Here is a 23,279-nt window from a genome sequence, read left to right on the forward strand (position 1 = left end):
GGGTGCTGGGGAAAAGAGGGGCAGAATGGAAAGGGACAACAGGGGCAGAACGGAAAACGAAAGCCCGGGAAGGTGGTGTGGTGTCCATAGCTTCGGGGTCAGAGGTGCTGCCGGGAGCAGCACCAATGACACCCGAAGCCGTAGATGGGGTGCTGGGGAAAAGAGGGACAGAATGGAAAGGGAAAACAGGGGCAGAATGGAAAACGAAAGCCCGGGAAGGTGGTGTGGTGTCCATAGCTTCGGGGTCAGAGGTGCTGCCGGGAGCAGCACCAATGACACCCGAAGCCGTAAATGGGGTGCTGGGGAAAAGAGGGGCAGAATGGAAAGGGACAACAGGGGCAGAACGGAAAACGAAAGCCCGGGAAGGTGGTGTGGTGTCCATAGCTTCGGGGTCAGAGGTGCTGCCTGCTGCAGCACCGATGACACCCGAAGCCGTAGATGGGGTGCTGGGGAAAAGAGGGGCAGAATGGAAAGGGACAACAGGGGCAGAACGGAAAACGAAAGCCCGGGAAGGTGGTGTGGTGTCCATAGCTTCGGGGTCAGAGGTGCTGCCTGCTGCAGCACCGATGACACCCGAAGCCGTAGATGGGGTGCTGGGGAAAAGAGGGGCAGAATGGAAAGGGAAAACAGGGGCAGAACGGAAAACGATAGCCTGGGAAGGAGGTGTGGTGTCCATCGCTTTGGGGTGAGATGGGCTGCCTGGCTGATCTGAGAAAAGCGAGTGAAAGTGGGAGAGCTTCTCCCTAGCTGCTGACTCTTCTCAAGGTCTAGCACGCACTGAACACTGGCCTGCCGGCTCAGCCTGGGTGTTGCCATTGCATTGTACGTGTCACAGAGCAAGGGCGGGCGGGTCAGGGGGTGGGCTGGGGGCCCCACACAAGCCCAGCCCCTGGAGAAACCCGGCCCGAGGGCAAAGAGCCCGAGCCCTTCTGGACTTTGTAGCGGCTGGGACTTGTCGCTGTGGGTGGCAGGTGTTTGGCACCGGATGGGCCACCATGCGGAGACTGTTGGGGACTGTGGAAGCCTTGTCCTCCAGAGCTCACGCTGCCTGGGCACCGGCTCTGCAGACCCCTCAGCCCTGGGTATGTATCGGCCAGCCCTTCCCCGCAACGGGGCCCAGAGGCCAGAGCCTGCCCAGAGCTGAGTGCAGGAGGCACCCAGAGCTTGCCAGGCTGTGGCCCGCCTCCTCCGTGGACCTCCCCAGCTTGTCCGCGAGCCCTGGAGACAGGAGCAGGAGCGCCTTCTCCAGGGCTGCTGAGCTGCCAGCATCACCGTGAGCCAGGCGGTGAAGGTTTCTGAGCAGGGGATGCAGAGCCCTGACCCGACTGGATGCTGCACCCCACGATGTCCCTTCCTGGCAGGTAGGTTCTTTCTTCACTTGTTTTTCGAAATTTGGTAAAAGAACATTTCAACCTTCGACTGTTCTTCAGGGTATACAGATGGTAGTGGCTTAGCCGGGATTCGAAGCAAGCCTGTGTGATTCCAGAGCTCGTGCTCTGGACTCTGGCGCCTCCTTATCATATATGCTTCATGTGTTACTTTTTCTTTTGTTTCTTGAAGTCCTTATGATACTTAGCCCTAAGTGCCATACCTGTAATGAACACATCCACTGCCCTGTAGGAGGTGTTCTTTTGTTCAGCGCGTGAATTGGTCATCCACCACACTGGGTTCTAATCTCAGAAGATAGGTCAGGGACCACCAGTTGTCAGCATAGCACCATCCCACATTTCTAATTGAGGCTTGGAGCCTAGATTTTTCCCTTTGGTCTAGTTTGAAGGATCCAGGTATGTAAAGCTTATATTCTAGATAAATCATGGGCTATCCTGAAAGGAATTCATCAATGAATTATTCTGTATGGATTAGAAGCCAGTTTCTCTGGCCTTCCTGGAGTATATCCAGTAAGGCATCTCATTCATGTCTAGAAAGCAAATATATCATTTATTGCAACTTCAGCGTGGAGCGATGTATTGGTTTAAAATAAAGTACGAGCAACACAATTTGGTCATTGTGAGTATGCCGGCTGGGTCCACTCTTTACTACACATATGTAACTCTAGAGCTTCTTATGCCCCATAGAGGAGACATACTCTTGTGTGTCTAGGACAAGGGAAACATGTGTTGTTATTCAGGAGCTGGAAGCTACAGCATGACAGGAAAGAATTGAAAAATCCTGGTCTTGGTCTACACGTCACTTTACCTTGTCCGAATCTTGTTTCTTTGGCTTGCTTCATTGGAGTGTTTTCTGTCTCCTGGGACTGACATTGTGTGTTCTGTATCAGGCATGTGACATGTAGAAGTTTCAGAACCCAGAATCGTATAGATCAGTAAAAATCTATATATTTTTGTTTAAAATCTATTTAAAATCACACTGGGCATAATTCATATATTCCAAAAGTAGTTTGACCCTCTGCTCATGAGATTCTTTTTATGGTATGTCGAAGCAAATTTGGACTTGCATCCCCAATAAACTTTGAGGTTGGAGGACACAAAAGCTTTTGCTCAGACCTAAATTCTGTCTGAAAAAAAAAGGGTAACTATTATAAGCCCTTTCTAACCTCTCCAGGAGCAGAAATGATTTACAGCTATGGCATTGAACCATAATTTCTTGATCTCGTTTGAGAAGAGTTCAGTAAGAAACAGTGTCTTGAGTTTTGTTCGTTGGTTCCCTGTTTTCTTGTCTTGCGTGCCAACAATCCACTGTAATACGTGAGTGAGTATGGCAGCAGGCTGAGTGTTCCCTGGAGCTCATTAAATGAACGTGTTTTCCTAAAATGACTTTTGTCTCCTTGTTTTCAGCCCCTCTTCTTTCCTCTGTCCTTTACTATAACCAGGGCTCAGCAAAAGCTGACTGGCTTTGTGCAGACCCTACTTAGGGTAGTCTTTTCTTCATTATTTTATTCATGGCCCCTCCATTTCATTGTTTGCCTTCTCGAAATGTGTTGAAATCTTTCTGTGGTTGATGACTTCCACAATGTCTTGGCTCTTACTGGTTGATTAATTTGGGTATTTCTACAGTTTTATTTAAACCTGGTTTCAGGAGGACCAGAAAGTAAATATATTTCCTAGTCTGCCATCTTGAGCTGAAAATCCCTGTGGATTTTAGCATCCAATGTTCCCATGGGTAAAAAACCCAACCTTGGCATTAATAGATGTACACTCAAGATTTCAGCTTTTCTTGAGCAATCACTAAGGATTTAATATGCGGTCACTTCTAATGGGAAAATAGTAACTATCTCATGGCGTTGATTTGAGGATTAACTTAGATAATGGACAAGAAAATGCTTGGTAAGGTTTTAAAATCTATAAAAAATGTTTTTTGTTATTATTTGATTTGTTGCTATTTCAACTTTAGCTGACAGTTGTTTGTGACCTTGCTTATGTGAGAAAATGCCTTCTGGTTTATTGTTTTGAAAGCCAGATTATATTTTTCAATAGCTCAATGGAAATGGCATCATTTGTGAAGTTGAAGGGTGAAGGCATAAATGTTTCTTGACATTTGAATCAACTATTGGTCTTCAGGGGCTTGTCCTTATTCTCCTGCAGTCTCTAATCAACATGGCATCCAGAGAGATCCTGTTAAAACGTAAGTCAGATCATGTCACTCCAGGCTCTTCAGTGGCTTCTTCACAGGAAAAGCAAAGTCCTCAAAGTGCCTCCACAGCCCTAGAAATCTGGGCCTCTGTTTCCTCTCTGACTGTTTCCTTCTCCTCTCCACTTTGCTCCCTCTGTTTTCCACACACTGACATCCTTTCTGCTCCTTGGATACTCCAAGCCCACTCTTGCCTCATTGCCTTTCCATCTGACTGTTCCCTCTGCTTGTACTATTCACTTCCCAGATATGCACCTTGCTCCCTCTCACAACCTTAGGTTCCCTCTTAAATTTTATCTTCCCCAGAAAGCCCTCAGTGATCACTTAGTTTCAGATCGCAGCCTCCTCCTACCAGCTAACAATCTCCATCCCCCTTCCCCGCTTGCTGTTTTTCTCCAGCACTTACCTGATATACTAGTTATTCTACCCATTTATTCAATTTTTATTTACGTATTTACACTTACGATTTTATATTTGCTTCTTTACTTTTGTCTCTCCCCTCAGCTCGAGAGAGGCTATATTCATCTGTGTTAATCACTGCTGTGTTTCCTGAACATGCCTAGAAAACATACTGAAGAAGGGTGCCTGAAATTTGGTAAGGGAGCCATCAGTTTTCTTGGCTGAATGAAGAAATATGCTCATAAATTAATGAACAAATCTCTGGGGTTTCTGAATTAAGGACTAATGGGAAGAGGAAGGCAAATGGTTGGGACAGGGTACTGCAAGAAGTAGTATTTGGAGTACTCTGATAGCTCTCCTAATAGATAACATTTTGTTCATTTAAATAGTTTTAACGAGAGAGCTGGGAACTAGGGACACACAGCATCGAGGTTTTATAATGCATTCTGTAGAGTTCTTTTCGAGTGTGTTCAAATATCATTGAAAATATATGCATGCATATAAACCTCTGTTACTTTATTTAGTGCTTTACAAGAGCCCCTCAAGGAAGGGGTAGTAGCAACTATCAGTATCCTTCCTTTATGATGAGCTTAATTTATTCAAAATTACATCCTAATTTATTTGTAACTGTGAAACTAGACTTAGTTATTTAGTAGACCCTCCCTAGAAACCTATGACGTTAATAAAACCAACAAAAATGTGTTCAGGTTCCAGTGATACACACACTACAGACTCAATTATGTGTCATCCATTTTAATGAAGGGAAGAAGTGATTTAACAAACACAGAGCAAACAAACGGAATATGAAGGTTTGTCCTCCATTAATATTAGTAATGGATAAAGTGGGCTCCAACGCCTTCAACGTAGCTTGAGACCCATCATCTCTGTGTCATGGGAAGGGGGATGCTCGGCCAGGATGTCTTTCTGTGTCACTGAGAAAATTTTCCGTAATGTATAACGATACTTACTGAAACGGATATGGGGCATTTGGGTAATTAGGAATCCGTTGGCATATTTTTCCGGAAGCCTTGACTACGAAACGAAGATAGTAGATTTGGACACTTGCAGCTATGCAGAAGTTGTTTGGGTATTCATCTTTATGCCGAATGAAGTAAGCTTATTTCATCTCTGCAGCTTCCCATATACCATTTTCCCACCTCTGTTTTGTGTTTGGAAAGACTTTTAGAAATTAAAACTCAAGTTAAAAAGTGAGTGACGGGCTTCCCTGGTGGCTCAGTGGTTGAGAGTCCGCCTGCCGATGCAGGGGACACGGGTTCGTGCTCCGGTCCGCGAAGATCCCACATGCCGCGGAGCGGCTAGGCCCGTGAGCCGTGGCCGCTGAGCCTGCGCTCCGCAACGGGAGAGGCCACAGCAGTGAGAGGCCCGTGTACCGCAAAAAAAAAAAAAAAGAAGAAAAAGAAAGAAAAGAAAAGAGAGTGAGTGACAACTTAAATGATATATGGAATATTTTGCTGACTTAGAAGAGCATGCAGAATTAAATATGACCCAGTTGAAATGTTAATTTTATTTTAATGTGTATATTGGGGTGGAGTCTTAAAGGTGCCAGAAAACAAGCATTCACCCATCCTGTTTGGAAGTGCAGCACACAGGCACCTTCAGTTACCAGTTCTGTTCATTCCACAGAATCATCTTGGGAAAACATACTGTTTTTTAGGTACCTGGTGTATATCTTAACCAGTTTGAAGAATTTCCCAAATACCTGTTAATATGTAGTTCTCCGATTCCAATCTTGCCACGTCCTGTACCAGTGACACAGCACATAGGAGTTTTATTTCTCTTTCTTTCTCTGGGTTCTTGAGAACCCAACGAAAGAACAATGGAATGGCATCAAAGAGATCAGGGTTCTTGACTCAGATTTACCATAAAATAATAGTGTCCTCTTGGGAAAATTATAGTTGTTCTAGGCCCCTTTCCTTTTCTTTACTTTGACAGAGCTGCACTAGATGACCCCAAGTAACACTGCGCTCTTTGCAGTAGTAGCTTAGACGTTATTGGTTTTCTGAAACGAAGACAGTGACACAGGAAACTGTGCAACATCTCTGTAACTATGTTTTCTTAGAGTTGCCTCCATTTTTCAGATGATAAGATGGCTGAGCACAGAAGTAGGTGTTTTGACCAGAGGTTCCAGAGTAGAGGGAACTGAACCACAAGTTTCCTTCATTCCTGAAGCTCACTTAGCCAAAACATAGGCTTCTGAATATTAAGCTGTAAAGCATATTATCAGTGTGCTTTAAAAGAAGCGGTTCTTCTAGGATTTCTAATTAATAGCAGGCGGTTTTGAAATTCTTAGAAGATCATTGAATTTTGTGAGATTTAAAGCTCTATTTTCCTGTCAAGCAAGTTGTATCAGTGCCAGACAATCATCTGAGCTTCTGGATGCTTCTCTGAACCTCTTGAATTTTTCTTCTTGCTATCTGAAATTCATGCCAGATAAGCCTTTTTGTAGAGAGCGTGTACAGACTTGTCTATTTTCATATACGAAAGCGATGCAGTGAGCCAGGTCGGGGGTTAAGCCCTCATTCTCAGAGTGGTATTGAGCTCCTGGTGAAATGTAATCCTCATTTCCTCAGAATAGAAAAGCAGTTATCTCACGTTTTTAATGCCATTAACTCTTTATACATTTATGTATAATACATATATTTATTGTACCTACGAGGTGTGCTCTCTTTGGGAAGTACAAAGCTATTTGAGACGTAAGTTGTTCATTTTTTTGTTTTCCCGCAAATACTGTGACCCTTTGAGCAGGAAGGTCTGTGTTTTACTAACATCTAGAACAAGCAGCTAACACGGTGTCTAAGATGTAGTCAATAAATATGAAATAGGTAAATGAACACATTTTTAAGGAAGGGCCAGGGCATGAACAAATAGAAAATTTTCATTTTCAGTCACAAAGCCACAACAGACATAAAAATGATACAGACAACAAGTGCTACGGTCATTCAAAGAAGGCATAGAATTGATACAACAAGGATCTCCCCTATGGCACAGGGAACTGTACTCAATATTTTGTAATAACTTATAAGGGAAAAGACTCTGAAAACGGAATCACTGCGCCGTACACCTGAAACGGACACGACATTGTAAATCAACTATATTTCAATTAAAAAACAAACAAACAGACAACAGCAACAACAAAAAACCAAAGAGGTCATAGAAGTTCTTATGAGATTCCCGAAGAGAAGAGAAGCCAAATGAGGACGGGAGAGGCGGCTTTTGAATCCGTTCAGAGGAGAAGTCACAGAGGAACTAGTCATTGATCTGAATTTGAGATTAAGATTAAGATGAATTAATCTGAATTAATTAAGATTGCAACACAGGGATATTACAGATGAAGGTAATCACATAAACTTACTATACTGAAACTTGCAGAGGTTATGAGTGTTGCTCAAGATCCCAAAGCAAGTGCATTGTGGAATCAGAATTTTAAGTGAGGCCTAATGAACTAAAAACAAACCAGCACAGAAACAAGCCCTTCCTGTGACACCACGTTGCCTTTGAAGTCGTTTTTTTTGGTGGGTTGGCAGAAACTGGTTCCAGTGTTTCTTGCAGGAATGACTGGCCATAGGACTGGGCGTCGTAGCTTCCTGCCAGGCGACCGAAGGTCGCAGGCAGGTGGGTCACTGGGACACACGCGGAGGGGCTCCTGGCCGGCCCCCTGGCCGCTCAGTGCCCCTGCCCCAGAGCGGGGGTGGGGGCCTCAAAGCAGCCTTGTCTGAGTCCCCTGCCACTAGAGAGAGTATTGGCCCAACACTTGTAGAAAACGGGGACCTTGCTGGCAGTTCAGTGGAGGGACACAAATAAATCTTTGCCGACTTTCTGCTGAAGCTCACGAGGGTTCACTCCTAAGCCTCTTACAAGGTCAGCTGCCGAGGCTGCGAGAGATGAGTCAGGGCTCTCCCTCCACCACGGGGAGATCGCTGGTTAAAGCGCTCACGAGGGAGTGAACCGCGTGTCCGCACCGACATGCATGGGCAGACCTCGTCGATGCCTTCTGTCCGGGGTACGAAGCCCTCTCCTGCCTCTTCCAGGCTCTCTAGAAAGCATGTGCAGAGGCTCCCACTCCACCCTCGGACTCCGTGGGCCACAGCTGGAGGGACCAGCCAAGGAGCCGTGGCAGGAGGAGGCCAGAGGGCAGCGGGCCTCGGCCGGAGCCCGTCAGTCGGTCCCCATTCACACACCACCAGACGATCCTCTTGACCTGGGCAGTAGCCGCCAACCGACCGCTAAGGTGAGCCCGGGGCGCGCTTGGCTACCTGGCATGGCTGGGAACCCCAGGATCTCCTGGCAGAGGCGGGCATTCTCCTGGGCCGGGTCCGCGGGCGTCTGCGTGTGCAGGGCCTGAACCACCTTGGCCAGGACGATCTGGCACAGGTTGAAGAGGCCTGGGGCGTGGGAGGAAGGAGACGGGGGGCTGGCACCGTGTCCAGGCCGCGCTTGCCAGCCGGGCAGACCGGAAGCCCCCTTCCCTTCCCTCGGTCCGGCCGCATCTGGGTTGGCCTCCCGGGACTTGATGAGCTTGTCCAGCAGCTCCTGAGGGACGGTGCTGCCCGTGGCCCACCAAGACTGGCAGCAGCGCCAGGGCCTCACAGGGCACGGCGCCCCCGGCCCCAGAGCCTTCCCTCTGGTTCTCATCACCGGCTGTCACCAGACTTGCATGCAACGTGCTTTTCTTTTCTCTTGTCTTCTTTACGTCCCTCAGCCACGCAATGCGGTGAAGCCCTGACGCTCGCTGCCGCGTCGGTACACCCTGAGAACACGATGCTCAGCGAGCAAAGTCATACACAGAAGGACACACAGGGCGTGACCCCACTGAGGAGAAACGTCCAGAGCAGGTAGATCCACAGAGTCAGCGAGTGGGTTCCTGGTTGTCAGGGGCTGGCGAGGGGACGGAGTGATAGCTAAGGGCGTGAGGGACATTTTCGGGATGATGGAAATGGTCCAAAGCAGTAGTGACGTCTGTACGGCTCAGTAAACTGTCCCCACACGCCCCGGTGCAGCCTGTGAGAGCATCGCTCTCAGGATGAAGGGCTGACCACAGGAAGACTGAACGAGCAGTGGGTCCTGGGCCCAGACTCTCAGCTGGCGCCCCCCCACGTGGGGAAGTCACTGGGACTTGCTGAGCCTCCACGGAGACTGGCAGCAGCCCCCGAGCTCACAGGGCACTGCGCCCCCGGCCCCAGAGCCTTCCCTCTGGTTCTCATCACCGGCTGTCAGCAGACTTGCAGGCAACGTTCCTTTCTTTTCTTTTGTCTTTTTTAAAGGCAACTCTTGAGTACATGTATTTAACATGCAGGGAACCAGCCCTGACTCCTTGATCTGGGTCTTCCAGCCTCTAGAGCCTCGAGGACATCCATTTCCGTTATTTACGCGCCCAGTGCCTGGGGTTTGATGATGGAAGCTGACACCGAGGGCGTCACCACGTGTGGGGTGATGTCAGTGAAAGAATCCCGTGGCGAGGGCCTGCCTGAGGACCACGCATGCCCGGGCCCTCCCCGCCCCCGCCTGCAGCCCTGCGCCTGGGAGCGGAGCTGGTGCATCGCATGCCCGACGTCGTGGAAGTTGGTCTCCCGCTCATCATGCCGCAGCAGGGAGGGCAGGTTGGGCGTAGGCTTGGCGAAGTTGGCCACCATGGCCGCGATGGCGACCTGGCAGCTCCCATCGTGCTGTAGGCAGGCCGAAGCAGGCCGCGTGCCCGGACTTCCCCACCCTGCGGAGGGACGTGGATGGGGCCCCGCTTCCACAGAGGAGCCCCGGCCCACGGCCGACAGGTTCCCCCACCACGCACGCACCGAGGATAGAGGTCAGGTAGAACTTGCCGATGGATGACCTTGCCCGAGGCCGCGTCCCAGACCGTTTAGAGCCTCACGTCTTCGTGACACGTGCTCGTGCCCTCCTCCAGGTCGAAGGTCAGCCCCAGCAGCTCCTGGGAGATGCCCAGCAGCCCGCGTGTGACTGCCTGCACGGGGAAAGACTCCTTGAGCAGGTACTGGTCCACGTGGTAGCGCGTCTCCTCCCCCTGGTTCATGTAGTAGCGCAGGTCCCAGGCGTTGATGGGGCCGTCAAAGTGCAGGCCCCGCCTCTGGCACTCGGCCTTCTTTAGCTCCAGGATCACGGCCGCTCCTGCTCCCCGAGGGGCTTCAGCTTCTGGGCCAGCTCACCTGCGGGCGGAGGGGAGAGGCTCGGCTACGTCCCTGGGGCGGCCCCCCAGCCACCCCCGACCCTGCGCCCCTCGAGGCAGAATGAAGGGTCTGGGATGGTGACCCCCAAGGGCTGACACAGTGGGGTCTCAGGCAGCACCACGTCCGGTCAAGGTCCGCCTGACCCCGTCCCCACTGGGACTCAGGGGGAGGCGGTGTTACCTAGGACAGTGGCCACCACCTGGCTGGTCTTGTCCGTGTTCATCTCCAGCACAGAGTCGGCATGGTGCGGAACCCCAGCAGGCGGGACTTCAGGGCCTGCAGCCTCACCAGCTCCCTGAGGATCACGCAGTTCTCCTGGAAGCCAGAGACGGAAGGCGCTGGGGACCGAGGGCCACGCCCTCCCCACGGGCCCCGGGCCAGGTCTCTGCAGGCGGGCAGGGCTCCCAGGCCACTGGCGGGCACAGCCAATCCCCCTCCCTCCTCCTCCTGGCCCGGATTTCTAGACACTTTGGTGCTGTCCTAACACGTGGCCTTTATTAACACAGGTCCTTTTGGAAGCAGAAACGGCATGAACGTGATGGGCTCTAAGGCCAAGGGCAGGAAGAAATGCGGCCAGGCTCTCCAGGAGCCACCAAGGGGCCTCCCCGGGCTCAACAAGACAAACACGGCTGCCGTGCAGACAGTAGCTCAACCCCACGGCGCCCGAACACCCAGCCCCTGGACGGTGAGACACCTGTTGCTGCAGGTGGCCCGTGGCTCACTGATGAGGCCCGGCCCCAGGCGTACGCCACCTTCTCGGGGGCCACCTCTCCGGTCTGCAGTGGGGTTCTCCTGGGAGCCCCCCGTCACCACAGCACCAGCGTGGCCTGTCTGTAGCCCAAGAAGGTGGGGACGCAAGACTGTCCCCCGTGCCCCCCGCATCCCCCGCGAGGCCGAGCGAGCACCAGTGGTGTCTGCGGGGAAGGTGAAGGGCTCACGCACAGCCCCCATCTACAGAAGCACAGACTGCAGCCACATGCGCTATGGAACAAACACAAGTGTCCATGCAGGACCCGATGTCTGAATGTCAAGGCCATGCCCGGGCCACAGTGAGAAGGTGCATCCCCCATGCAAGCCACAGAGAGGGGATGGGGGGGTCCATCTGCGATTCTGAGCTCATCGGGCATCACCCCAGAGGGAGAGGGAGAGGGAGAGAGGTAGACAGAAGTACAGAGGGAGAGAAAGAGAGAGGGAGGGAGAGACGTCTCTCCCTTCCCTGGGGGTTCTCTAGTGCAGCCAAGGCTGAAAACCACGGCATTTTGGGAGATGGGTCCTCGTGGAAGAGTTAAATAGTCGCTCATGGCATTATCGACACATACTAAAAAAGGCCCCAAATCTTGGGGAGTCAGGGAGGGGAGTGTCGGCTGCCTCGTAAACGAGGAGAGATTGGGCATCAGAGGAGGTGCCTGTGCAGCCTGCGCCCAGGGCCCCACAGACTTCATCTCCCAGCGGTGGTCCTGGGCTGGAAGTCAGCGGGGAGGTCAGGCTGTCCAAGCATCAACGTTGACTTCAGGGCTGATCTAAAAGGCGCCTGGTGTTTGTTGAAGCAGAAAAAGGAGAAAGCAGTAGGGAGTGGATGGCAGTGGGAGGGGGAGGGAGCCCCCCTCCTCAGCACTTCTACCGCTCTCCCTCTCTCTCTCTCTCTCTCTCTCTCTCTCCCTCTCCCCCTTTCTCCCTCTCTCCCTCTACCTCGCTGCCTCTCACTCTCCCTCTCCCTCCATCTCTCCCTCTGCCTCTCTCCCTCCCTCTCTCCCTGTCCCTCTCTCTCTCTCCCTCTTTCCCTCCCCCTCTCCCTCTCCCCCTTTCCCTCTCCCTCTCCCCTTCTCCCTCTCTCCCTTCCTCTCTCCCTGTCCCTGTTCCCCTGTTCCGCACGCTCTGGCTCTACCTCTTTCCCTCTTCCTCTCCCTCCACCTCCTTCCCTCTCTGGAGAGGGAAGGAGGTGGAGGGAGAGGGAGAGAGAGATGGAGAGGGAGGGGGGAGAGGGAGAGAGAGGGTGGAGAGGGAGAGAGTGATGGAGGGAGCGAAAGATGTCTCTCCTCCCTCCCTCTCTCCCTCCCTCTCTCCCTCTCCCTCCCTCCTTCTCCTCCCTCTCCCTCTGGCTCCAACTCTCCTCCCTCCATCTCTCCCTCTCCCTCACTCCCTCCCAGAGAGGCAGAGATAAGGCAGAGGGAGAGAGGAAGAGGGAGAGATGGAGGGAGAGGGAGAGGGAGGGAGAGGGAGAGAGGGAGAGGGAGAGAGGGAGAGGGAGGGAGAGGGAGAGAGGGAGAGGGAGAGAGGGAGAGGGAACTAGGTCTCTTCCTCCCTCCCTCTCCCTCTCTCCTCCTTCTCTCCCTCTCTCCCTCTCCCTCTCTCTCTCCCTGTCCCTGTTTCCCTGTTCCAGTCTCCCTCTGCCTCTCTCCCTCTCCCTTGTCTCTGCCTCTCCCTCCATCTCTCCCTCTCTGAGAGGGAGTGAGGGCGAGGGAGAGATGGAGGGAGAGGGAGTGAGGGCGAGGGAGAGAGGGAGGGAGAGGGAGGAAGAGGAAGAGTGGAAGGGAAAGGGCGAGGGAAGGAGAGGGGGAGACGGAGGAGAGAGGGAGAGGGAGGGAAGAAGAGACCATTTTCCCTCTCCCGCTCTCCCTCTCTATCTCTCTCTCCCTCTGTCCCTCTCTCTCTTCTTCTCTCCCTCTCCCTCCATCTCTCCCTCTCCCTCTCTGTCTCTCCCTCCATCTCTCCCTTTCTGGGAAAGAGTGAGGGAGATGGAGACATGGAGGGAGAGGGAGGAGAAGGAGAGAGGGAGGGAGAGAGGTGTAGAGGGAGAGAGGGAGAGACGTCTTCGCTCCCTCCCTCTATCCCTCTCTCCCTTTCCCCCCTCTCTCTCCCTCTCCCCCTCCCTCTCCTGCTCTCCCTCTCCCTCTTTCCCTCTCCCTCTCCCTCCACCTCCTTCCCTCTCTGGAGAGGGAAGGAGGTGGAGGGAGAGGGAGAGCGGAACAGGGAAACAGGGACAGGGAGAGAGGGAGGGAGGAAGAGACCTCTTTCCATCTCCCTCTCACCCCCCCTCTCCCTCTCCTCTCCATATCTCTCTCCCTCCCTCTCCCTCTCCCTCCATCTCTCCCTCTCCCTCTCTCCCTCTCCCTTGTCTCTGCCTCTCTATCTCTCCCTCTCTGGGAGGGAGTGAGGGAGAGGGAGAGATGGAGGGAGTGGGAGAGTTGGAGGGGGAGAGAGGGAGGGAGGGAGAGAGGGATAGAGGGAGGGAGCGAGAGAGGGATAGAGGGAGGGAGGGAGAGGGATAGAGGGAGGGAGGGAGAGAGGGATGGAGGGAGGGAGTGAGAGGGAGGGAGGGAGGGAGGGAGGGAGAGACGGTCTTTCGCTCCCTCCCTCTCTCCCTCTCTCCCTCTCTCCCTCTCACCCCTCTCTCTCCCTCTCCCCCCTCCCTCTCCTGCTCTCTCTCCCTGTTCCTCCACCTGCTTCCCTCTCCGGAGAGGGAAGGAGGTGGAGGGACAGGGAGAGGGAAAGAGGTAGAGGGAGAGCGTGCGGAACAGGGAAACAGGGACAGGGAGAGAGGAAAGAAGAGAGGGAGAGGGAAGAGGGACGGGGGAGGCAGGAAGAGGGAGGGGGAGGAGGGAGAGAGACGGGGGAGAGCGAGGAGGTAGAGGGAGAGGGAGGGGAGAGGGAGAGGGATGGGGAGAGCAAGGGGGAGACGGAGGTGGAGAGGGAGTTGGGAGAGGGACAGGGAGAGGGACGGGGAGGGGGGAGAGGGAGGGGGGAGGGAGAGAGGGAAAGAGAGAGACGCAGAGGAAAGAGGGAGAGGGAAGAGAGAGAGGGACAGAGGGAGAGGGAGAGAGGGAGGAGGAGAGGGACGAGAGGAAGCAGGGAGAAAAGAGAGAAAGAACACACCATCTACATTTCTGTCAAATGACACCGGGGATCCTTACACAACCAGGAGAAAATAACACAGCGAGGCTCTTTCTCAGCTGGAACTGGAACTGCAGATGGGGCCAGACACCACCAGGGTGGCCACACATGTCCAGCTGCCGCCCCAGCCCCCTGAGTCTGGTCACCAGGGCTCTGAGTGTTTGCTCCAGGGACCTGGGGTTCACCCTGTCACCCTGGAGGTCGGGCCTAGACAGCATGGCCCCGGGCTGGACACATAGGGAGAAAAGCATCCCCACAGGCCAGCTTGTGCGAGCCGATTCAGCTGCCAGATTTTAGAGGCCCGGGATCACCGTGTGGCCCATGAAAGCCAGGAGCCAGGAGGGTCTTGCATCGGGATTCCTGTCCGTTGGACTGGAACGTTTATGTAAGGAGTCTTGGAAACAGTGGTAACAAGACTGAATTCGAACGAGCTTTAGGATATTATGGACCACTCCGAAGTGTGTGGGTTGCTAAAAACCCTCCCGGCTTCACTCTTGTTGAAAATGAAGATCCCCGAGATGCAGCGGATGCTGTCTGAGAAGTAGACGGGAGAACACTCTGTGGCTGCCGAGTAAGAGTGGACCTGTCGAATGGGGAAGGGAGAAGTCGAAATCGTGGCCGCCTCCTTCTTGGGGTCGTCGCCCTCGAGATGATTATCGGAGGAGGAGTCCTCCCCCTCACCACAGATCTCCAAGACGGAGAAGCTTCTCCCGCAGCCGGAGCAGGTCCCTTTAGTAGATATAGGAGAAGAGAGAGATCACTGTCCCAGGAGAGAAATCGCAAGCCGTCCCGATCTTTCTCTAGGTCTCCTAGCCGATCCAGGTCAAATGAAAGGAAATAGCAGACCACTTTGCAAGAGGAGTGGTGCACAGGAAATACCTTCATTTGACAGGAGTATGTACAGAAAATTCAAGTTTCGTTTGAGACTTCCGAAGCTTGATGCACTTTTTAAATGTTTTAGCTGTTCCCGTTTGTTTGTCTCTTGGGACAGTGACACATAAAGGTGTCATTCTCTGTGGTTTGAAATGGGTCATATGAGGCATGTAATATGAAGAATTGTTTCTTTACAATGTTCTCTTAAGCAGAATTGAATTTGCTTTGAATTTTTGGTCTTGCCTAGACTGATAATAAAACTCTAACTCCTGCCCACCTAAAGTGTGATGTTTATCATTATGGAAACAACACTGGCAAACATTAAAAAGACTTTCTGTAGCTGGGATGTGGTATGCAGCTGTAGTCAAGCAAGCAGTCTTTAAAAGGTGCTGTGAACACAAGCCAGCAGGGAGAAATGAAAGCCGCACCCTTACCCTAGATTAGAGGTTTAAGAATTCCATTAGTCTTCACACTGGACAAGAGGTTGTCCAGTGAGTTTAGCATCTAAGAAGTTTCAAGGAAGTTAGTTAACCTTTGAGTTAGGTCATAAGTCCCCTCTGTGATTGCTGTACATGAATACATAGCTCTTTGTAAAGTTTTTTGGAAGTTGAGATTATCAAGACACCAGTGTCCTGCCAGATTAAGAGTATATTGTAGAGCTGAACTTTGAGTTACTGTGCAATTTTTTTTTCATGCTGTCATTTGTAATATGTTTTGTGAGACTCCTTGGGATTAAAGTTTTGGTTCCAAACGGAACAAAGAAAACAAAAAAAGGATCCACCTGCCAATGCAGGGGACCCGGGTTCGAGCCCTGGTCCGGGAAGATCCCATGTGCCGCAGATCAACTAAGCCCGTGGGCCACAACTATTGAGCCTGCGCTCTAGATCCTGGGAGCCACAACTACTGAGCCCCCATGCCACAACTACAGAAGCCCGCACATCTAGAGTCCGTGCTCCGAAACAAAAGAAGCCACTGTAATGAGAAGCACATGCCCGCAACAAAGAGGAGCCCCTGCTCGCCGCAACTAGAGAAAGCCCGTGTGCAGCAATGAAGACCCAACGCAGCAAAAAAAAAAAAAAAAAAAAAAAAAGACGCTACTGGCCAGGTGATCAAGGGTAAAATTGTTTGTCACAAGTCCCGTTGATGGGGTGTATCCTTGATGTGTGTATCCTTGATGGTGTGTATCCTTGATGATGTGACCTGAGGAGAATGACATTTTTATCTCTGTCTGGATCTTCCGCCCCAAACCCCATAACTCCAGCCCAACCATAAGAAAAACATCAGAAAACCAACAGACAAACAAATTGAGGGACAAAATACCTGACCAGTCCTCCTCAAAACTTTCAAGGTATCAAAACCCAGGGACGTCTGAGAAATGTCACAGCCCAGAGGAGACTGGGACAGAAAAAGGGTGTTAGGGGAAAGCTAGGGAAATTCTAATAAAGTGTGGACTTCAGTTAATAATAACGTATCCATCTCGGTTCCTTAGTTGGATAAGCATGTCGTACTAACGTACTAAAGTACTAACGTGTTGGAAATAGGGGTACTGGGTCGGGGGTCCACAGCACTCTGTACACTCTGTACAGATCTTTGCAACTTTTTTGTAACTCTAAGCTATTCTAAAATTAAGCAACTACTAAACAGAGATAAGAATGTTATTTCCCTGATTTGAACATGGCTGAGTTTGTTTTCATGGTCACATTTGTGCTATCTGGATGTGTCCTGGAATCAGTAGCAAAGGAGAGTTGCCAGCCCCTGGGAAGATGCGGCTGGTTTGCAGGTGGCTTGCTCTGGAGCTGAAGACCAGGGTGGGAAGTCTGCAGCCTCGGGTTGCACTTAGGACCATGGGAGGGGATGGGCCAGCTCAGTTAGGGATGGAACCTATAAATAAAACTTTTTCTTTTCCATTATGGCTTATCACAGGATATTGAATATAGTTCCCTGTGCTAGACAGTAGGACCTTGTAGCTTATCCATCCTATATTTAATAGTTTGCGTCTGCTAACCCCAAACTCCCAATCCAACCCTCCCTCACTCTTTCTCCCCCTTGGCAACCACAAGTCTGTTCTCTATGTCTGTGAGTCTGTTTTTGTTTCGTAGACAAGTTCATTTGTGTCGTATTTTAGATTTCACATATAAGAGAGATCATATATGTGTCTTTCTCTTCTGACTTACTTCACTTAGTATGATAATCTCTAGGTCCATCCACGACGTTGCTGCAAATAGCATTATTTCATTCTTTTTATGGCTGAATATATTCCATTGTATATATGTACCACATCTTCTTTATCCACTCACCCATCAGTGGACATTTAGGCAGCTTCCACATCTTGCCTATTAGAAATAGTGATGCAATGAACACTGGGGTACATGTATCTTTTCTTTCTTTTTCTTTCTTTTTTTCTTTCTTTTTTCTTTCTTTTTCTTTCTTTCTTTCTTTTTCTTTCTTTCTTTCTCTCTCTCTTTCTTTATTTTTTTGTTACACAGCATGTGGGATCTTAGTTCCCTGGCCAGAGATGGAACCCATGCTCCCTGCACTGGAAGCACAGAGTCTTAACCACTAGACCACCAGGGAAATCCCAGGGGTGTATGTATATTTTTGAATTAGAGTTTTCTCCAGATCTATGCCCAGGAGTGGAATTGCGGGACCCTATGGCAGCTGTATCTGTTCTCTGCACGTCTCACATCAACCACGTGCACTCCAATCCTTGCTCTCAACGTCATCTTCGGGGAACACAACCTGCGACAGGGACCTTGACAAGAAGAAATGGCTCAGGGAAAAGCTAGCTGCACAGGGAGGAGATAGAGGCCATCGACCCTGGGGTGTGGCGGGGAGAGTGGGCACAGAGATTGGTCATTTCGTCCCTGATACTCAGCCCTCCTGGCTGCCCCACTCTAGGTCACCTCGGGATACAGAGGTGACCCGGTTAGAGTCCCAGCCTGTGCAGGAATCTCGGGGCACAAGCGGGTCTGAATAATATTAGTGCAGGGTCTCCCCCATGGCACTGGGGTTATTTGGGGCGGGTCATTCTCTGCTGGGGGCCCCTCTTGGGCACTGTGTGGGGTTCAGCAGCATCCCTGTCCCCACCCATTTGATTCCAGGGTCCCCTCCCCCCCAGTTGTGACAACCACAGATTTTCCCCAGACATCACTGAAGAACTGGGGGAGGCGGAAGCAGGATGGCCCTGGGTGAGGACAGCTGTGTTGAAGCAAGCAGCCTGGCTTAGGGCAAGGTCTGCCCCAATCCCGTCAGAGCCTGCATTTAGAACTGCCCCTTCCCTCTCCCACCTCCCATGCCCTGCAGTGGTCTCCGAGACATCATCCCCATGTAAGAAATCACACCTTCTCAGTTTACTGTCCCCAGCACCTAGAAGAGTGTCTGCTATGTAGTAGATGCTTCATAAATACTTGCTGAATAAAGGAGTTGAATAAAGGGATGAGTGGATGAATGAATGAAGGTTACCATGGAAGGAGGGGGGAGATTCCCTTTCTGGCTCTCGGGGATTGGGATATCGAGTGAAAGATCCATCCTAAATAGGCTGACCAGCCTTCTGGGTTCCCCAGAAATGAGGGTTTCCCCATAGTTCCAGCGCTCAAACCTGAGTGGTCCTGGGCAAAGTGGGGGCGGGTGTTGGTCACCCTGTGTAAACACAGTAACAATTCCAACTGCAATAGCAATGGCCAAGGACCTCTACGGTCTTACTGACCAGGCACAGTTCTTCACCTGGCGGGGAAGGGTGGGCCAGGATTGGAATTCCGGTGATCCAGGGTGGGCGGGTGAGGGCACACCCCGGGCTTGTGTAGGGGAGTCCAGGAAGGTTCTGGAGGAAGTGACAGTGACACAGGAGGGAGGGAGGAGTCTAAGGAAGAACGTCCCACACGACAACGTGTGCCAATGGCCCTGGGCCCAAGGTCACACCTGACCAGGGCTTGCTTGTTTTCTTTTTTTCTAATTTACTTTTCCCCACATGGATATGCAATTGTCCTAATGCCATTTATTGAAAATTCCTTAATTTCCTCACTTTCTGTCATATCAAGTTCTCATCTATCTGTTTCTGGACCTTTATTCTCTACCATAGAGCTATACGTCCCATCCTTGCACCACTAGGGCTGTTTCATCACTATAACTTTATTTTTTACTCATTTATTTCTTTGGCCGTGCTGGGCGGCATGTGGGATCTTATTTCCCTGACCAGGCTTTGAACCCGCACCCCTTGCAGTGGAAGCTCGGAGTCTTAATCGCTGGACCTCCAGGGAAGTCCCCAGGGCTTGCTTTGACATCCATCGAATGGTGGCGGGTGGGCACGGGGAGCAGCTGTCTGTGAGCCACCCTGTGTAGAAATGCAGGGTGGAGGGCAGGACAGCTGGAGCGGGAGGGGAAAAGGCGGAGGAGGGAGGGAGGGAGGGATGGCGGGCGGGCGAGAGACAGACAGAGAGTTTCCGGAGACAATAGCTCTGGCCGTGTCCTAGGGCATGAAAGCTGAAAATAGCTCCTAGTGCCGGGAGCCCTGGAGCCGGAGCCTGGGAGCCATTGTGACTGGCACTCCTCCCTGGTGTGTGTGTGTGTGTGTGCGGGGGCGGGGGGCTCTGGACTTCTCAGGCTGGGAATGGGGTGCACGGAGCAAGGACGGAGCAGGGACGGAGCAGGGACCCTTCTCTCTGGGACCTCGCAGGCCATCCTTAGCTCACAAAGCTGAGCCACTCCCGGCCCTACGAGGGGGGGGCTTATCCTCCCTGTCCCCTGGATCACACCCCCTCACACACGACTTCCCCTTGTGTGCTCCCAGCAACCAAGAGAATCTGTTTTTAAAAGATTTGGGGGAGGGGGGTAAACATACAAACAAGAGCAGAATGGATACTTTTTCCGAATGGGAATGGCTCTGTGTAACCCCATCCCCAGGGTAACCAGAGTCCTGACCTCTAACACCCTTGACGAGTCAGCCTTGGTCTGGGCTTGCAGACCCACGGAAGCTTCCTCATCCCCTCCTTCAGACCCCGTCTCTCCCTCGGCGTCTTTGTGAGAGGCACCCGGGGAAGTGGGACTGCTAGGCTGTACTGCTGCTAGAACTGCACCTGGGCTCCACCAGGCTCCAGCCCCCCGCCCTGTGCACCTCTCTGTCCCTGAGGCACCTCAACTGGTAGGAGCGGCATCACCTTCCCTCCCGGGACTTGTGACACTTAAGGGAGACACAGAAAGGACAAGCGTTTGGCTCCCTGGCTGGCAAAGAGCAGGTGCTCAATTGTCATAAGTGGCCGTATCAGTGAGGGTTCTCCAGACAAACAGAATCCATAGGGTGTGTGTGTATATACACACACACGTACATATGTACACGCATACAAAAATATACAGCTGTGTATATATGCAGTACGCATACAGACATATACACATATAGTATATACAATACGCAAATACATATATACACACATATATATAAAATGCATAGTTTGTATATATACAGTATGTATACACACATATACACGTAATATATACAATAGACACATACAGATACACTATACATACACACATATGAAATGCATCGTTTGTGTATATACAGTATGTACACATACGTATAACATATGCAATGTACACACCTAGGTACGTCTATATCATACATATATACACACATAGAAAGATATTTAGGTGTGTATATATACAGTATACATACATACACATATAATATATGCAATACATACACGTACATACATATAGACACGCATATACACCTACATAGAAAAGCATGTAGAATAAAAATATATATGTACTGCATATATAAATTCCTTGTATTCGTTCCTCCTTTACGCAAAGTGGACCAATTTCAGTGTTAATCTCTTCTGAAAAATCCCTTCCTGGCCACATCTGGAATAATGTTTGTGGTTGCCGGGGCCCCACGCAGTGCGCACATGAGATTAACCATCCCCGTGGCGATGATGACACTTTATTTTCTCCCTTGACCATTGTCACTACTATTCCAATTAAAATGGCAGTGCTATGAGGGCAGGGCATTTCCTTTTTGGCCAGTACTGAGCGTCCGCGGTCTGGTGCCTAGCATAGGCTAAATACACGGCACTTTTGTGAACAGAAGCCGGGATTCCAGCTGTCATATTTAATAGGAATTATAGTCTTATTATTGGGGGGGAGGGGTTGTGTCACGGTACGTCGAGGTCGGGAGTCGAACTCGCCACCACTGGCCCTGAGAGGTTTTGCCGGGTCCCCACTTCGGGCCGGTGGGTGTGGCCAGGGGCAGCCGATGACGTGCGTATGTGCGTGCGTACGTGCGTGCGTGCGTGGGAGCGTGCGTGCGTGAGAGCCTGCGAGTCCACGGGGCGGGCCGCGCGCGCCGGGAGTGTTTCAGCCCGGCCCCCGGCTCATTGTGGTCGCCTCACGCCGGCCCGAGTTCGCAGCAGCGCTGGAGGCCCCGGGCCTGTGAGCACAAAGAGGGAGCCGGGGGCCGGACGGGAGCGCTGTGGCGGCAGCTGAGGCCCAGGCCAGGCCCCCCCTCAGCCTCCCGCCTGCCCGTCTGCCCCGCCCCCGCCGGCGGCGCCGCGCCCCTCCCCCAACCGCCAGACTAGCGCGGTGCGGGGCCCGCGCGCGAAGACATGGGGGAGAAGCTGGAGCTGAGGCTGGAGTCGCTCTTGGGGACCGAGCCCGCCGTCTACCCGTGGCCGCTGCCGGTCTACGTAAGTGCCGCCCGTCCCCTCCTCCCGGACCCCCGCTCCTGTTCCCCCACGGCGCGCGCTGAGCCCACCGAGAAACGGAGCGACTCGAGTCGCCAGACCCTCTTTGGAGCCCCCCTTCCCGCCCCGCCGTGGTTCTCCGCGGCAGTTTCCAGCCCCCGCGCGCAGGGTGGGCAGAGGGGAGCCGGCGCCGGCCGGGGGCGCCGACTCGGCCGCGGGGACCCCGCGCTTCCAAGGGGCGCCTGAGCCGGTCTGCGGTTGGCTCTGCAGGGCTGGGGACCCCGGTCCCCCCGGGCCTGGACTGCCGGCGGGCTTGCCCTTCTGTACTTTAGGATCTGACACGTAGGGTTTCTTTTTCCTGGTAGTTTATTCTTAGCTCTGTCAACGTACTTAGTTTTTAAAATTTTTTTTTCTTTTTCAGGGCACCCTTTCCTCCCTCTCTCCAGTTTTTTTGTGTTTCTCTTTTGTTTTGTTTTAGTTAGGCATTTTGTCCCTCTGATCTTGAGTGGGTGGGCTGGCAGGACACTTGGAGAGGAGGCGTTCTGTCCCCTGATCTTGAGTGGCCTTTGGAAAATGACGGGCCAGACGGAAATTAAATTTAATTGATATATAATATTGTATCCGTCCAAGGTGTACAATGTGATGATTAATATATATAGTGTGTGTGTGAAATGATTACCACAATAAGTTTAGTTAACCTTAATTCACATAATTACAAATGTTATCTTTGTGATGAGAACTTTCAAGACCTACTCTCTTAGCAACTTTCAAACATAAAATACGGTATTGTTAACTGTAGTGACCGAGCTGTACATTACATCACCATTACTCACTTGTCTTATAACTAGAAGTTTTTACCTTTTGATCATCTTCCCTCATTTTCGTCACCTCCAACCCCCAGCTCTGGCAACCGTCATTCCATTCTTTCTATCATGAGTTCAGTATTTTAGATTTCACATATGAGATCATAAAGTATTTATCTTTCTCTGTCTGACATTTCATTTAGCATAATGCCCCCCAAACCCACCCATGTGGTCACAAATAGCCAGATTTCCTTCTTTATCATGGCTGACTAATAGTAGGTTGTATGCACCCCCATTTTCTTCATCCATTCATCCACAAGAAAACACTGAGGTTGTTTCCATGTTTTGGCTACTGTATTGGGTTGGCCAGAAAGTTCATACAGTTAATGAATACACTGTTCAGTCAAACTTGGTGAAAATGAGTCTTTTATTTTTACTTAAAATAAATCTTTGACAAAGCCAGCTAGGTATCCCTTTGAGTAACGACTTATATCACATTGAAATATTTTAAACATATGAACAGTAATAGCTGAAATGACAAATGTTACTAATATTGACACAATTTATCAAGGAGAATATGTTAGAATATGTTAAAATGCAGGTGGACAGTGAAAGAACAACTATAACTTTTAACTAAATATTGTCTTGATATTTAGACCATTGGTTAAAATCATGATAACAGGTTTCATCCGTTTCAAGAAAGCAGAATATTTGCAGATCACGTAACATTTACTAGGTATGTTCTCAGCCTGGAAGGATATATTTCACTTACATGTGTCATTTAATTTAACCACATCCCTCTGTAATAGATAGTGGTATCCCTATTTGCAGATAGGAGGCAGGCTCAGAAA

Source organism: Delphinapterus leucas, chromosome 13, assembly GCF_059928025.1.
Source record: "Delphinapterus leucas isolate spDelLeu-1000000601 "Yukka" chromosome 13, BTC_Dleu_Yukka2, whole genome shotgun sequence".
NCBI classification, from domain to species: domain Eukaryota; kingdom Metazoa; phylum Chordata; class Mammalia; order Artiodactyla; family Monodontidae; genus Delphinapterus; species Delphinapterus leucas.